Here is a 16,462-nt window from a genome sequence, read left to right as displayed (position 1 = left end):
GGGTCAGGGTGCTGGAGGATCGGCTCCACTGCGAATAGGCATTTTAATTGTTCAAAGGATTTTTGACAGTCCATTGTCCAAGCTAGGGGTTGGCTAGGTTTTGGCTTGGTGGGAGACGGACCAGTTTTTAGTAATTCTGTCAAGGGGAGAGCAACCTCAGTGAAGGAAGGGATGAATTGTTTGTAAAAATTTGCAAACCCCAGGAAGCTTTGAAGTTACTTACGGGTTCATGGGGGTTGCCAGTCCAGCACTGCCTTCAACTTCCCCAGGTCCATTTCGATTCCTTTATTTGACACCCTGGATCCCAGGTAGTCCAAGAATTCCTTATGGAACTTGCATTTTGACAGCTTTGTCATTTTGACACCTAGTTTGGCCACTAGGAGTTTTTTCAGCACTTGCCTGACTAATTTGACATGTGCTTTCATATTTTCGCTGAATATAAGAATGTCATCCAGATAAACAAGGACCCCCTTATACAGGAGCTCATGCAGAACTTCATTGATCAGTTGCATGAAGACTGCGGGGGCCCCTTGTAGTCCAAAAGGCATGACCCGGAATTGGAAGCTCCCCAGGGGGCAGTTAAAAGCAGTCTTCCATTTGTCTCCCTCCTTTATGCGAACCCGGTAGTAGGCTTCCCTTACATCTAACTTGGTGAAAATCTTGCCTTTTGACAAATGGTTCAGCAAGTCTTTCATTAGTGGTAGGGGGTAGGTATTCTGTATGCAAATGCAATTTACTCCCCTAAAGTCGACACACAATCTCAGCCCCCCATCTTTCTTTTCTTTAAACAATACGGGAGTAGCCACCCTGGATTTTGCAGGCTCGATGAACCCTTTGGTTAGCTGGTGTCAATGTACTTCCTCAACTCGGTCATTTCAGCAGGTGTCATGGAGTACATCCTGGGTTTTGGCAACTTGGCTCCCGGTTCTAATTCGATGGCATAATCCATGGGCCGATGAGTGGGGAGGAGGTTACTTTCCTTCTCGCTGATCACTTCAGCTAAGTCTGCATAAACCTTAGGAATTTGAGGTTCGCCTGGAGGCCTGTCTGAACAAGCTACTGCTGTTTCTGGCAGTTGGCCCTTATGGGTGGGCTATTCCTGGGGAGGAGGGGCAGGGGGTAGTAGGCCAACCCCCATTATGATTTTCCGGTATCCATCTTCCCATTTGATGGTGGGGGCCCATTTGTCCAGCCAAGCCAGGCCCAGTATGACAGATTCTGACATCTTTGGGGTTACTATAAATCATATAAATTCATGATGTCTTCCGATTTCTAATCTAACCAGTTCTGTAATTTGGGTGGTGGGGACCCCTCCAATTAACGTCCCATCCACCTGGTGAAATTTAATTGGGCGCTTTAAGGCTGTTGTTTTGATCCCCAATTGTTCAACAATTGGAAGTCCAATTAAACATCTGGTGCAGCCAGTATCTATTATTGCTGGCAGTTCTCCTTGCTTCCCTTTCTCTGGCACCACCAGTTTCACTTTAATTGAAAGGGGGGGATGAGTGAACTCACCATCGGGTCTTCATCTCTGCTAGCCTCACCGGGAGCGGTTTCTTTGGCCGGAGGTTCCTCGCTCTCTTCAGTGGGGAGGGAAACCTCTACGTCTTGTCTGGTGAATCGACTGGTGTCTGGGGCCTTCCTTGGAGCCCTTCTGCCTTGTGCAGCTGTGGCAGGACATTACTGTGGAACTGGGTCAGGGGTCCGGCACTCAGAAGCTCAATGTCCTGGTTGTCCACACTGATAGCATTTAATCACCCCTGCCGGTTGAGGGGAGGTGAATTCAGCAGGCTTTGAAAGGGGCCGTCTAGCTAAAGCTCTCCAAGGATGCTTCTCTGCTGGGATTTTGTGGTGGGGGTGGATTTCTCTGTCTAGAGCTATGGACATGGTAAACCAGTCGTGCAGTCGCTCAGGCACCACCCGGACGCCATAGGCTGTTCTGACTTCTTGGTCAATGGCCTCTTTAAAATAGTATAGGAGTATGCAGTCTGGCCAATGCCCCAGGTTCCCTGCTATTTGTCTAAAGTCCCATACAAAGTCTTTTATGGGTCGATTACCTTGCTTCATCACCTTTAGTGTGGCTTCATTTTCATTTATTTGATATGGGTCTTCAAATCTGGCCCGGAGCAGTGCAACAAACCCATCGCCATCATTTAGTTCCACAGCGCCCTCATTGTGCAGTTGGGCTATCCATTCAGAAGCCTCCCCCTCATTCATCCCATCAGAAATCACCAATACCAAGTCCCGGTCTGACTCGTATTGGTCTCCATATTGATCTACATGAGCCCAGACCCTGCTGAAGAAGTAAGCCAGTTTGGCAGGCATACCATCAAAGATTGCTCTGAAGCAGGGTGGCATTGGCCTCATGGGTTGAGGGGGCCTGGCAATGGGTGGCTGAGCTGGAACCTGTGGCGGAGCTGCTGCTGGTTGCCGGACTCCAGCTGGCTGCTGGGGGAGGGGGCCCAGCTGCTGAGCTGCTTGCTGGGCTGCAGAGAGTGGGGGGGACTCCACTCAGCTGCTGGATTAGTCCCCCCTATGGTGCCGGGATCATTGGGCCACATTGAAGCCATGGGGATCCCTGGAAACTTGGAGCAGACGGTGCTGGATACCACTGGCACTGGACCCACCCCTGGTTGGGATAAAATCCCCAGCCTGGGGGTATGCATTCAGCAGAAGGTAGCACAAAGGCAGGCTTTTTTGAGATTTGATGAAGGCCCACTTGGGATAGCCACACATTCTGAAGGCTTCTTTGATATGTTTTAGTTCTTTTTCTTTTCCATCTTCCATTCGGTGATGTAGGGTTCTGATGACTCCCATTTTGTGCTCCAGTGGGTGGCGAGAATCAAAATGTAAACATTGATCTGTATGTGTGAGTTTTCTGTAAACTTGAACGTTAAGGCTTCTGTCTTCCTTAATGTCTACTGCACAGTCCAGGAAGGCTAGACTATTTTTCTTAACATGTTCCTGTGTGATCTTAAGGAAAATAGTCTAGCTTTCCTGGACTATGCAGTACACCTTAAGGAAGCCTCAACATTAGGGAAACAAAATGACTACTTCATAAATGCATGGCACAATATAGGAGAACAAACCCATCAGGGCAAGATTCAACAATCCATCTGCATTTAAAAGACAAAAGCCACTCTTTTGAAGACAGCAAAGTACACATTTTTGGACAGAGGACCACTGGTTTGAAAGGGGTCAAAGAGGTCATTATGTCAAAATTGAGCAGCCTTCTCTCAACAGAGGGGGAGAGATACAACATCATCTATCTCCAGTCCAATCTCCATTTGCACCACTCAGGTGACCCTGATGAAACAGATAAACCTCCAGATAGCCTTAACAACTTGGTAAAAGAATGCAAATGATCAACTGTCTGCAAGGAGTATAAATCCTTCCATTCCCTACTATAGCAACAGCAATAGCACTTATATAATGCTTTACAGCAGCGATTCTCAACCTGGGGGTCACGACCCCTTTGGGGTCCGGCCATTTCACAGGGGTCGCCAAAGCCCTCTCTCACCCCCCCCCCCACACACCTTCACTCACCCTCACCTCTGCCTCTGCTGGATCACCCGGTCGCCATTCGCTTACCCCGCCCACTCCCAATCTATTGCTGCCTCCGGAGTCCCAGCTGATGGCTAGAGGGGAAAAAAACTTTAAATTCTTGCTGCGGGGCTTCAAAGAGCCGCCCTACTCTCAGCTGTTTTGCGGAGGGCTCTGTTGCTAGCTAGCTGCAAAGAGGTAAATTCCTGGAGCAGATTTTTTTCCCCCTAGCTATGCTGAAAAAGCGAAATTGAAAGTAAGCAGGGTCTTGGCTGCAACGTGACAAAATGAGGCAGAGAGATTTCTTTTTCTTTTTCCTCACCAAAAAAGGTAGGTGCAAACTGCAAACAATGGGAAATTTAGGGCAAGAGGAGGTTCAAGATTTTAAAACACAGAAGAAAAAAAGCTCTATTTAACTAGGGAATTGTAATAATTGAGATACTATTAATTGCATATTGTGTTGAAAGCAGAAATGGTTAAGTTGTGGTTTGGAGGAATATATGGGGGAAATTATTTGGTTTATTATTATTGGTAAATATAATTAATTGATTTGTAAGAAATTGGATTGCATGGAAATAATTGGAATATTCATGTTCATATTGATTAATATACAAAAAAGGTAGTTATATAACTAATTGATTTATATTAAAATGTTGAATTTGTATTAAACAACTGTATTACATAATTAATCAATGTGAGGATGGATATAAAAATAGATGACAATGGGAAGGGGTATAATATAGAATAGAAGGGAAAAATTGAATTTGATTAAGATTAGAGATGAGGATGAAGGGTAATATTGGTTTTTTTAAAAAATAGATGAGGAATAAATATGGTAAAAAGGAAATATAAAAATTGTAAATTTAATTGAAATGACTAAATACTGTGTTGGAAGAAATATCCTTCCGGGTTCTGCTCCAAGTGGGGAAAAAGACACTGGAAACATGGAGACTGCTTGGAAAGATGGTTTAATGGTGGACAGGATCACATGGCTTGATGGGGCCCATTGTGTTAGTTTCTGTTGCTATTGTGTTGCAAATGTCCTTTGACAAAGGATTGACTTTCTGCCTCTGGCCCATTAACAAAGGGTGGGGGGCAGGAAGGTGGGAGTTGCTTTGTCTGTAAAATATGCTTCTCCATTTCTCATACAGGAAAATATAATATTCTGCCTTTTTAATATTTCCCAAAATATTTCATTCTTCTAGGAAAGGGGTGGGTGCTAACCTCCTACAACTGTTTAAATTTTTGTGAACCGGCCAAATGTATTTCAAAGAAAATACATTGTATGTTTGTATGTGTGTTTCTAATTATTGCTATTTATTGCTATTTGTTCTTTTTTCTTCTTTAAAGTTTAACAATTCATTCTTTATCTTAATATCTTAATATTTGTTTGGGGTTGGCTTTCTTCCCTTTCATCTTTTTTATTGTACAGCAATCTTTCTCCTCAAACCTACCACCTCTGTCTTTTCTTTCTTTCTTACTTTCTCTTCCCCCCTCTTCTTCTTCTCCCTACTTCCTCTTTCTTTCTCCTTCTCCTCCTCTCTTCCTCCCTCTCTTACCTTCACTCCTACTCTAATTTCCCTTCCCTTCCTTCATCCCTCTCTATTGCTGTATCCTTTTATGCATATGGACTACTCAGAGGGTTGAAAAAGTTATTTTTGACTGGTCAAAAGTGCGAGGACCTGTCAGAAATCACATTTTTCAGCCCTCTGGGTAGTCCTTTTGTGTACAGGGACTACTCAGAGGGCTGAAAAAGTTATTTTTGACTGGTCCTCGCACTTTTGACCAGTCCTCGAACTTACGACTGTCCTCACAATTTATGTTTTTGCCCTATCTTGTCACCATGGTGAAGAGAAGCAGTTGTGAAATGAGTGACACGGTTGTTAAGAATGCTGCACAGGCATAAATGTGAGGATGGTCATAAGTGTGAGGACCAGTCAAAAGTGCGAGGACCTGTCAGAAATCACTTTTTTCAGCCCTCTGAGTAGTCCCTATACACATAGCCATGGCCACCCGGTCACATGACCAGCTAGCCACGTCCACTCAGTCACATGACCTCCAAGCCACGCCCACAAAATAAGCCACACCCACAGAACCGGTAGTAAAAAAATTTAGAACCCACGCCTGGTTGGGGGTCACCACAACATGAGGAACTGTATTAAAGGGTCGTGGCATTAGGAAGGTTGAGAACCACTGCTTTACAGCCCTCTCTAAGCGGTTTACAGAGTCAGCATATTGCCCACAATAATTTTGGTCCTCATTTTACCCTCAGAAGGATGGAAGGCTGAGTCAACCTTGAGGCTGGTGAGATTTGGGCTGCTAAATTGCAGGCAGCCGGCAATCAGCAGAAGTAGCCCTCAATACTGCACCCTAACCACTGCGCCACAGTGGCTTATTCTGCACCATCGAGTCAGAGCTGAAGAAGCTTCTTGGATGAGAAGCAAAATATCTTCAAAGAAAAACCAGAAGCTCCAGATGCCTCTTGAAAAAGCATATACCATATTTTCCGGCGTATAAGATGACTGGGCGTATAAGACGACCCCCAACTTTTCCTGTTAAAATATAGGGTTTGGGCTATACTCGCCATATAAGACTACCCCTCTTCCAATGCACACCAAATAAAAATTAAAAAACATCAACTGGCTCACCTACAATGTAAAAGCAGCTGTGCTAGACCCAAAATGGCCCCTGCAACAAGCAGGAACCTCACACAGCCACAAAAAGCCCCCCCAAAAAACTTTCACACTCTAAACACACACAACACAACACAACTGGCTCACCCACAATGTAAAAGCAGCTGTGCTAGTCCCAAAATGGCCCCTGCAACAAGCAGGAACCTCACACAGCCACAAAAAGCCCCCCAAAAAACTTTCACACTCTACACACACACAACACAACACAACTGGCTCACCCACAATGTAAAAGCAGCTGTGCTAGACCCAAAATGGCCCCTGCAACAAGCAGGAACCTCACACAGCACAAAAAGCCTCCCCAAAAAACTTTCACACTCTACACACACACAACACAACTGGCTCACCCACAATGTAAAAGCAGCTGTGCTAGACCCAAAATGGCCCCTGCAACAAGCAGGAACCTCACACAGCCACAAAAAGTCCAAAAAACCAACTTTCACACTTTACACACACAAAATTCCACATACAGCTTTGTGAGATTTTGTGTGTTTGTGTAGTTAGAGTGAAACACTACAGAAACACACTAAATCTCAGAAAGCTGCACAAATATTATTTTATTTTATTTTATTTTTATTTTTATATGAAAGCTAAATTTAAAACTTCCTAAACTTTAAATGGCTAGGTCTAAAAAAGAACAACTAAAAATACCCAATTGACTATTTTTTTTAAAGCTCCCAAAGGGGAAAAAAACTTACCCAATAGAACAGGGGTCTCCAACCTTGGCAATTTTAAGACTTGTAGACTTCAACTCCCAGAATTCCTCAGCCAGCTTTGCTTTGCTGGCTGAGGAATTCTGGGAGTTGAAGTCCACAACTCCCTGCTTGCTTGATTGCTGATTGCTGATGGAATAGATTCAGGCAAGCGAAGCAAGGCGTTGGGACTAGCAGCTGAGGTAAGCAAGCTGGAGGGGGAAAACTTTTTATCTTTTACCTGGCTCTGGCCATCCCAGCTGAGTTGCAGAGAACTCAGCTGGGATGGGATCGACCGTCAGAGCTGGGACCGTCAGAGCCATGGTTCTGGCGATCCCAGCTGAGTTGCAGGGAACTCAGCTGGGATCGTCAGAGCTGGGATCGACCGTCAGAGCTGGGACCGTCAGAACCATGGTTCTGGCGATCCCAGCTGAGTTGCAGGGAACTCAGCTGGGATTGTCAGAGCTGGGATCGCCAGAGCTGGGATCGCCAGAGCCATTTAAGGCTCGTCAGAGCCTTTCGGGCTGGTCTGCCTGGTTACAGGAGAACGACACCTGGCGTATAAGATGACCCCCGACTTTTGAGAAGATTTTCATGTGTTAAAAAGTCGTCTTATACGCCGGAAAATACAGTATTTGGGACAACCATATCCTGGATGTCTGACAATCTCCATAGACATATACTAAGAATCCATTTTACCTGGAATTTGCTGAATACCAGATTAGTTATAAATTAATCATTTAAAAATATTTTTTTCTTTATGGCAATGTTAACAGTTACTATTGAATCTCTTATTTTAGCTGCTTGTTACCTATGATTCTTTCCTTGTTATTCTGTAGGATATCACTTAAACATATTGTTTAATAACAATATGTTTAATAATGGCAATGTTGATTATTGTAGAAACAGTTTCCATCAGAAAGAAAAATATTTTGTAAACCATTCTTGATGCCATGAGTCTGGTTTCTGAGTGTCTTTGAGTTTTGATGTTTCATTATTTTGCAGACTGAAAAAAGTTGAAAAAAATATTCAATGCAGTGATACTTGTCTGACTCACTGTTTTCTAAGATTTTGTTTTGGAAGGAGTGAGATTAGTCTTGAAACATGTTTGCTGCAAACACCTCATTAGCTGAATCAATCAATCGAGGAACTGGAAATCTAAGTGAAAACCTAACAAATACTGGGGCAAGCATAAACAATAAGGGAAATGTTTGCTGCCTCTTAAAATGCATCACATTTTGAAGAAATTACAGGCTGCCAGAGTCAGTTGTAAACAAACTATAGTTTGGCCTTCCAGAAATAAAGCTGGCACATCACAGTTAAAAGCAGGGGTGAAATTCTCCCAGTTCGGACTGGATCGCCCGATCCGGTAACGATGGCGGTGGGTGGTTCGGAGAACCGGTAGCAAACATCCCTTCCCCCCACATGCCCAGCTGAGCCACGCAATCATCAGAGGCTTTTTTAATTATTATTTTTAAAAGCATTTTTTCTATAACCTCTTCAGCCGAAAAAAATGCTTTTAAAAGTAAAAAAAAAAAAAAAGCCTCTGATGATCCCGCGGCTCAGCTGGGATTGTCAGAGGCTTTTAAAAGCATTTTTTTTACAACCTCTTCAGCTGAAGAGGTTGTAGAAAAAATGGTTTTAAAAGTTAAAAAAAAAAAAGTTGGCCACACCCACCCAGTCACATTACCCCCCTCACCAAGCCACGCCCACAGAACCTGTAGTAACAAATTTTACATTTCACCACTGGTTAAAAGCTATTTATTCATTTTTCCCTACACCCTGCAATTAATGACTGTTGATTCCCTGTTTCAAGAGTTATGAACTGCAGGGTCATAAAGCAAAACTGGAATTTTAGGAAGAAAACCCAATCATCATCAAGATTACAGCAAATCCATCACAAGCTTAATGTAGCACAGGGGTCTGCAACCTTAAACACTCAAAGAGCCATTTAGCCCCATTTCCCAGAGAAAAGAAAACACAGGGAGCCAATAATTTAACAACCAGTGTGACTGGGTGGGTGTGGCTAACTTGACATCAGTCACTACCACCCAGTCACATGACTCACCCCAGCCACGTCTATCCAGCTGGTCATTAGGGCAGAGAACCAGTTGTTAAATTATTTGCCATGCCCAAACCCACCTCATCCCTCCCCTCCCAGCCACCTTTTGCCACACCTGGCCTCAGATGTGTTGTTCACCTTTTTCTCTCTGTCTCTGTCTCTCCCCCCCCCCCACTATTCTCTCTGTGTTTCTCTGTCTCTGTCTCTGTTTCTGTCTTTTTCTCTCTATCTCTCTGTGTCTGTCTCTCTCTGTCTCTGTGTTTCTCTCTGTCTCTCTGTGTGTGTCTCTCTGATGCTGCTGCTGTTGCCAGGGGCAAGTGGGACAGGGTCACATTATGGCTCCGCATTGTAATGGGCTCCAGGAGGAGGAGGGGACCCCATCCCCCCTATTGTGAAGCACGCTAAATTTCACTGGGCTGCGCAAGGTGTTGCAAGAGCAGCAGGCAGGCCATGGAGGTGGCAACAGCTCTGAGCCTGAAGCAGCTTACAGTGCTGAGCCCAAAGTGGCAGGAAGCAAGGGCTGCCTTGAGCGCAAATGTACCGCAACAAAGGTAGAATGCTGTTGCTGCATAAAGGCAAGTAAAGAGGTGCTTCACTCCTGCTCTGGAATATGGAGTGAGTCTCCATCCACTGCCATCGCCCTTACCTTCTCAGGCCAGGTGAGGAGTGACTGGAAGGGGAGGGGTGGGGCTAGCCAGGGGTGGGATCAGCCAACGGAGCCACAGCTGAGGGCTGAAAAAAGCCACATGCAGCTCCAGAGCAGTGGGTTGTAGACGCCTGGCATACATATTCTATGTTTGTAACCTGGTGTTTTCTTCATGTTTTTTTAAATTACCGTAATCAGTTGCAAGCTACCTTGATGGATGGATGAATAAGGAGGTGCAAAACTCTCCTAAATAAAATCAATGATTACAACTGTGGTTTTTCATGGCAATAACTTACCCCATTTACTATATGGTGCCATCTTTTTTAAAAAAACATTTTTTTTATTAAGTTTTTACTTAAAGACAAAACACAAAACCACACCCAGTGTATAATACAAAATAGGGAGAAGCGGAGTGTCAGCCTCAGCTTTGCCTGCTTCAGCTGCCATAAGAAACGGGGGGAGGGATTAGTTATGGGGCAAAGGGTGGGAAGATGCAGGAGGTGTTTTTTTTTCTTTGTAGGATGTGTCTTCATAAGAAACGAAAGTGGATCTTCAAAGGGGACGGCTGACCAACTGCCCTACATTCCTGATGAATGACGCTGCCAGACGTGTTGCCACCTGACCTCTGGAAGACCTTTGGATTGGCTGATGATTGATGGACACGGGGGGGGGGAGAAGCTTAGTAGATGCATTTCACGCATTTTGCTCACTTCCAGCTTTACCTGGGTTGCGATCTTTTCATATTCAGTAAAAGTACTATTCTCTTCTAAATGATTGAGTTTGGGTTTTCCTTTCCTGAATACTGAAGGAAGCATACCTGACATTAAACTGGAAGTCACATCCAGTCATCCCGGACAAAAACCGAGGGGACTGTAAATCCAAAATATGTCAGATCGAGAGACTGATGGAGAAGAGCAAAGCGGGGCAGCGTTTTCAACAGCAATCGCTCTTCAAACAGAGAAAGAGACAGCAGAATGGTTGGAAAGAATCCGCTTAGAGCCAGAGGAAGCTAGATGGTCGAAAGGAGTGGGGAGGCTGCCAGACTGGGGGGAAGACCCCCGGGGAGTGACGACTTCCAGACCCCGTAAAAAAGAGGCAGTGTGGATGCAACAGCAGAAGGAACGTCTCATGATAGACCAAGCCTTGCAGCTTATCCGTGATGTAGAAGAAAGCAGAAAAAAACGTGAGTCTTTTGGGATTTCTGTGGAAAAGGGGAAGGCAGGCCCCAGGACAGAGCCAGAAGAGACAGCCTGTGGGAGAGAGGAAGAATTTGAGGAAGAAAAATCCCAAGCTTCGGCAGCCCAAGGGAGAGATACAGCCTGTCAGGGCATTTATTAATCCCATGTTTGGCTCTGGGACTAATTACCCTGGTTTAAAGGAGGAGATGAATCGAGGCTTATCCTTGTAATATTCCAAAAAGAAACGCGAAGGAAGGTTTCTAATAAAACTCATTTATTTGTTATAAAGAAAATAAAACACCTCACTAACTAAGAAAAGTTAATTGTTACATTTTTGAAAGTAATTCGGGCCGGCTATCTTTCAGCCGGACCTTGCTGGAAAGAGAACAAAGGAAAGAGTGTGTGAAGGAATGTGGGTGGATACGGAAAACACGTAGCTTACTGATAAGAAGTTGGCAAAGCTACGGAGAGTCTGACAGTCCAGAAATAATGAGCTCAGCTGGTAAATAAAATAACGCAGTGACATTCCCCTTCTTTGCCAGTTGAGCGAATATCAGTTCATCATCAAATAAGGCACATCTTCTCACGCAGATACTCATGTTGAGCTGCTGGAAGTGGTTTGTTGAGCATATCAGCAGTTTGATCATGTGTAGATACATACTGCATTTTGACAAAACCTTTTTTCACTAAATGTTTTATGTTTTGGTAACGAATGTCAATGTGTCTGGACCTAGAACCTGTAAAATGAGATTCAGAAATATAAACCACCGATTCATTGTCTTCCATCACTGTGATCGGTCGGATTGGGTGTGTCCAGATATCTGTGACTAAAGCATCAAACCAAGTTAGAGAATTACATGCATCTGAAACACAAGCATATTCAGCTTCAGTAGATGAACAAGAAACAAAATTCTGTTTACGTACTTGCCAATAAACAGGACATCCATTTAAGAACATCATATAACCTGAAGTACTTTTACGTGATTTCTTATCACTTGCCCAATCAGAATCTGCATAACAACATAATTCTGCATAATCAGTATGTGTTGGTTCTAACAATAACTTCATGTGTTTAGTGTATTTTAGGTATCTCAATAATTTCTTAATACATGTCCAGTGAAACTGTTTTGCCTTACCTACGTGTCAAGATAAGAGATTAACACTAAGTGCAATGTCGGGTCTGGTCCAACTACTAATGTATAACAGTGACCCAATGACTGAACGATAAAGTGTTTGATCCTCGAACTCAGGACTTTCTTCTTGTGTCAAGTTGTGAAAATCTGTTTGCATGGGTGTCTTTGTTGTGTTAGCATCTTTCATGTTGCAATGATGCAAAATTTGTTCAATTTTATCTTCTTGTGAAAGACTAAACCCCTTCTGTGTCTTTTCAATCTGAACACCTAAATAAGTGCTAATATGACCTAATGATTTCAATGTGAAGTATCTCTGCAAAGCTTTGGCAAAAATTTCACTCATTTGCTTATTTGGACCAATATAAACAATATCATCAACATAAACAAGAACTATCTCATATGCATTGTTAGATCTTTTTGTGAACACGCACTCATCAGTTTCGGACTTAATAAAGCCCATTGAATTTAGTTTGTCAGTAAGACATAAATACCACATTAAACCAGATTGTTTCAGACCATAAAGACTTTTGTTTAGGAACCAGGTATCCCCTTCTTGCTGTCGGAATCCTGGAGGACTTCTCACATAGATCTCTTCGTCTAGGTCTGCATGTAGATAAGCCGTGTCAACATCAAACTGGAAAACTTCTAAACCAAGGATAGTTGCAGTTGCTAAAGCAATTTTTACACTCTCAGTTCTGACTGTCGGTGAGTAAGTATTTGTGTAGTCCTCAGGATAACGTTGAGCAAAACCCTGAGCTACAAGTCTGGCTTTGTACAGTGACTCACCATTTGGTTTCTTTTTGATTCTGTAGACCCATCGAGTGCCAATGACCTTTTTGTTTTCTGGAGGTTTTGCAGGTGTAAATACTTTAAGTTTCTTTAGACTGTCCATTTCAGCCTGCATTGCTTCATACCATTTGTCTTGCTCTGAATCAGGGAGCTGCTTGATTTGTGTGAAATTATCAGGTGGAAGTGTAACATTGCAAATCAAAGGCAAGGGTGCTTTTGTCAGTTGCCAAGAATATCGTTGTGGAGGGATCCCTTTTGTGACCCTCTTGGAACGTCTCGGAACAACTGTCCAGTCTTCTTCTTCGTCCTCGTCCTCACTTTCATCGCTAGCGTCAGCATCCGCGGCTTGCGAAGACGGAACATCGGGTTGAGAAGAATCAGTGGAATCTTGATCATCAATCTGCGTGGCATCAGCAGTATCATCTCTGGTAAAATAAACTCCAGGATCATTGGAATGAATCCTGGACCAGTCAATATCTTCTTCAAAATTAGCAGATTGGGAAATCACAATTGCATGTTTAGAGTCAATAAATTTGCTCCATTTTGAGTTATCATCAATACCCATAAATCTCAGTCTCTTTGCTGCTGGACCTCCTTTTCTTCTTTGAGCTAAGGGAATGTTCACCATAGCATATGAACCAAAAATATGGATGTTTTTAAGATCGGGCTTGTAGCCATACAACATGAAGAAAGGAGTCTGATTTGTTACACTGCTCCAAGTACGGTTGACAATGTAATTTGCATACTTGATAGCTTCACCCCAGTATATCATATCAAGGTTGGCATCTTCTAGGAGACAACGCATCATGGTTTGCAGTACCTCTCCGTTGTGAGCCGGTGTGTCAGGGGGTGAAGTCTGATGAATAATTCCATTCTTACGCATCCAGTCCTGGAAACGCTGAGACATGAACTCGGCACCACGATCACTCTGGATTCTGGCGATGCGAACTTGGTGTTGGGTAGAAACAAGGGTTGCAAAGTCTTTAAAGATCTGAAAGGTCTCTGATTTTTCTTTCATAGGATATACATATCCATATCTAGAGTAATTATCAACAATTGTTAGAAAATATTTTCTACCACCAAATGATGGCGGAAATGGACCAACTATGTCAATGTGAACCAAATCAAAAATGCGTGTTGACAGGCGTGTAGCGCGTTTGGGAATGGCTGCTGCTTTGGATTTGGCCTTCTTGCATACAGCACAATCCAAAAACACCTTACACCCCTTTAGATCCAAACCTTTTGCGAACTCCGGCATCTTCCTAAGAACACGGAAACTGGCATGCCCCAATCTTCTATGCCATTTGTGGATACACCTGGAATGTAAAGGTTTACCTGTTAGTGAATTCTCAACATTAACATTTTTATGCGGAACCTCAGGCTTGCTCTGAGCAACCTGTTTATCAACTCTCTTTTTGTTGGCTTTAGGAGCCTTAGGGGTAGCAACAGGATCTCTCTCTGGAGCATCTCTCTCTGGGCTTGTGCTCTGCCTTTTTGGAGTTTGCATACTTGCCTGTGTTTGTGTTTTAGGCTTTGGCTTTAAGTAATAAACACCACCAATTAATATGGTTTCAGCAACAATATCTCCATCTTTAACTATGTAACTTGCTTTTTCAAGGTGGTGAACTTGAAAATTTAATGTTCTAGACAAGTGACTCTGACTAAGCAAATTACTGGTTGCTGTTGGTATGTAATAAACATCAGGAATCAATGCATCGAGCTCTTCAACATAAACAGTTCCTTTTCCTTTGACCTGACAAGGATGATTTGAAAAAGAATAAAGTTCACGTAGTTCTGGTTCAGGATCGTGCATTTCTGTGAAAAGTTCCTTTCTGTAGGTAATATGCAATGCTGCACCACTGTCCAAAGTCCACAGGAGTCGTCTGTCGTACTCTGGTTGAGGTTGTGGATCATTGGTTAAAGCCAATGTGGCGAGTGGAGTTTGTGGATCACGCCGGGGACCACGACGACCTTGTCTTCCGCCTCTGCCTCTGCCTCTGGAATCTGTTCCTCTGGGCTGGTACGTGACGGGAGCTGGAACTCGTTGGGGACAATCCCGGGTGGCATGTCCCACACGATTGCAGGTGTTGCATCTTGGCATCCTTGGAACGTAGGTCCTTCCTCGGAAGGGGCGCCTAGCTGGAGCTCTTGATGCAGGTGGTCCTCTCAAGTGTGGAGTAGCTAGCATGAATGCCTCTTCTTCAATCAAAAGTCTACAAACATTGTCCACTGTGCGTTGAGCAATTGGGACTTGGTTAATTTTTGTAACAGCATCTTTCCATTCATAATTCAAAGAGTTAATAATGATGCTGATCATTTGAATATCTTCAATGTTATGGCCTCTTTCTCTCAATTCTGTTCTCAGACCTTTCAGTTTGGTCAAATGTCCTCCAATTTGTTCACCAGGTTTCAATCTCGAACCGTGGAGTTCAGACATGAGTAAACATGAAGATTCAATTGAGATAGGCCTGTAGCAATTTTCCAATTCAGCCCAAATTTGACGGGCTGTTGTATTTGGTGGAAAAGTGACCTGCAGTTCAGTATCCATGGACATCAATAATGTTGTGCGAGCCCTTATCTCTAAATCTCTTATTGCATAAGTCCAAGGTTGAGCAGGTGGGTTAAATACCATACAGTGACTGCCTTCTCTAAGAAGCAATAGTGTAATCTCACTGACCCAGGCTTTGTAATTGTGTCCTGACATTTTTAGTTTTGACTCACCAGTTAGTGGAGAGACAGAAAATGCCTGGTGAGGAGCCTGCACTTGGTATGCTGGCTGTGCTGGCAGGAATGCCTGTGGTATTTGCTGTGCCTGTTGTGGACCTAAAAATGGTCTTGGTTGTGCCATTGGAGGTGGGCCAGGAGGTGGCCCTATTTGCACTTGTGGCTGGGGCACATATGCAGGCATTTGTAGCTGCTGTGGCTGATGCACTGGAATCTGCTGTATTCCAGTTGCCATTTTTGCTTGAGCTGCAATATTGGCATGACCTGCTGGAGATGCAGTCATTTGCCTTTGCTTCGTTAAGTTTAATTGTGTTCCATCTAAAAAGACACCAACACCGCCAGGGGATGTTTGAGTTTGGGCCTGTGGAAACACTTGTGGCATTTCAGCTTCCTGTAGTAAATTACTTTTGCCAGCAGATGGTGCTGCACCTTTAGCTTCGGGCAGCTTTGCATACGGGGCATTGTATGCTTTAGAGTAGGAGTGGTTATGTAAGACATGTGTAACTTGATCAGGGAGACTTTCATGTGATGTATGCAGTGCTCTTTGCCTTAATTGGCCTGACACAGAATCCACCAGGGGGAGTGTCTTTGGCTCTGAGCAAGAAGACAATATGGCGCTTTTTAAAAAATTTAAGTTATCTCCCATATCTTGCTCAAGCATAGATATAGCCATTTTTGCTTGGGATAGCTGCTGTTCATAGAGTTTTATACGGTAGGCTTTCATGGCCAGCTGATCCAGGGTGAGCTTAGAGCTTCGAGGAGAATAATGAATTGTTTCTCTCTCTGTGTGGGAGGAATTTTGCTCAGCAGTGCTTGCACCGAGCGTTACAAATTCAGAAGGTTCTGGGGAGACTTTTTCAGAGCTTGGAAGATCAGAAGAAAATGTTACTGACCTCAGTCGTAAATCATCATCTTCAAAAACAGCTTCTGTCTTATCTGTCTCCATTTCTGTTCCCACGGCTTTTTCTTGTTCCAGGCGTGTGGCTGTAGTAAGGGGCTGGAAAT

General features: G+C 43.7%; 1 pseudogene; it reads right to left on the bottom strand.

Annotated features, from left to right (window-relative positions):
* Nucleotides 1–838: 838 nt before the first annotated feature.
* On the bottom strand, nt 839–2,787 carry LOC148112649 (uncharacterized; annotated as a pseudogene).
* Between the last annotated feature and the right edge of the window lie 13,675 nt (nt 2,788–16,462).

This window comes from Pantherophis guttatus, chromosome 8, assembly GCF_059756535.1.
Source record: "Pantherophis guttatus breed Tessera chromosome 8, ASM5975653v1, whole genome shotgun sequence".
Taxonomy (NCBI): Eukaryota; Metazoa; Chordata; class Lepidosauria; order Squamata; family Colubridae; genus Pantherophis; species Pantherophis guttatus.
Note: the sequence above shows the minus strand (reverse complement) of the source record. Positions and strands in the feature narration are given on the sequence as shown.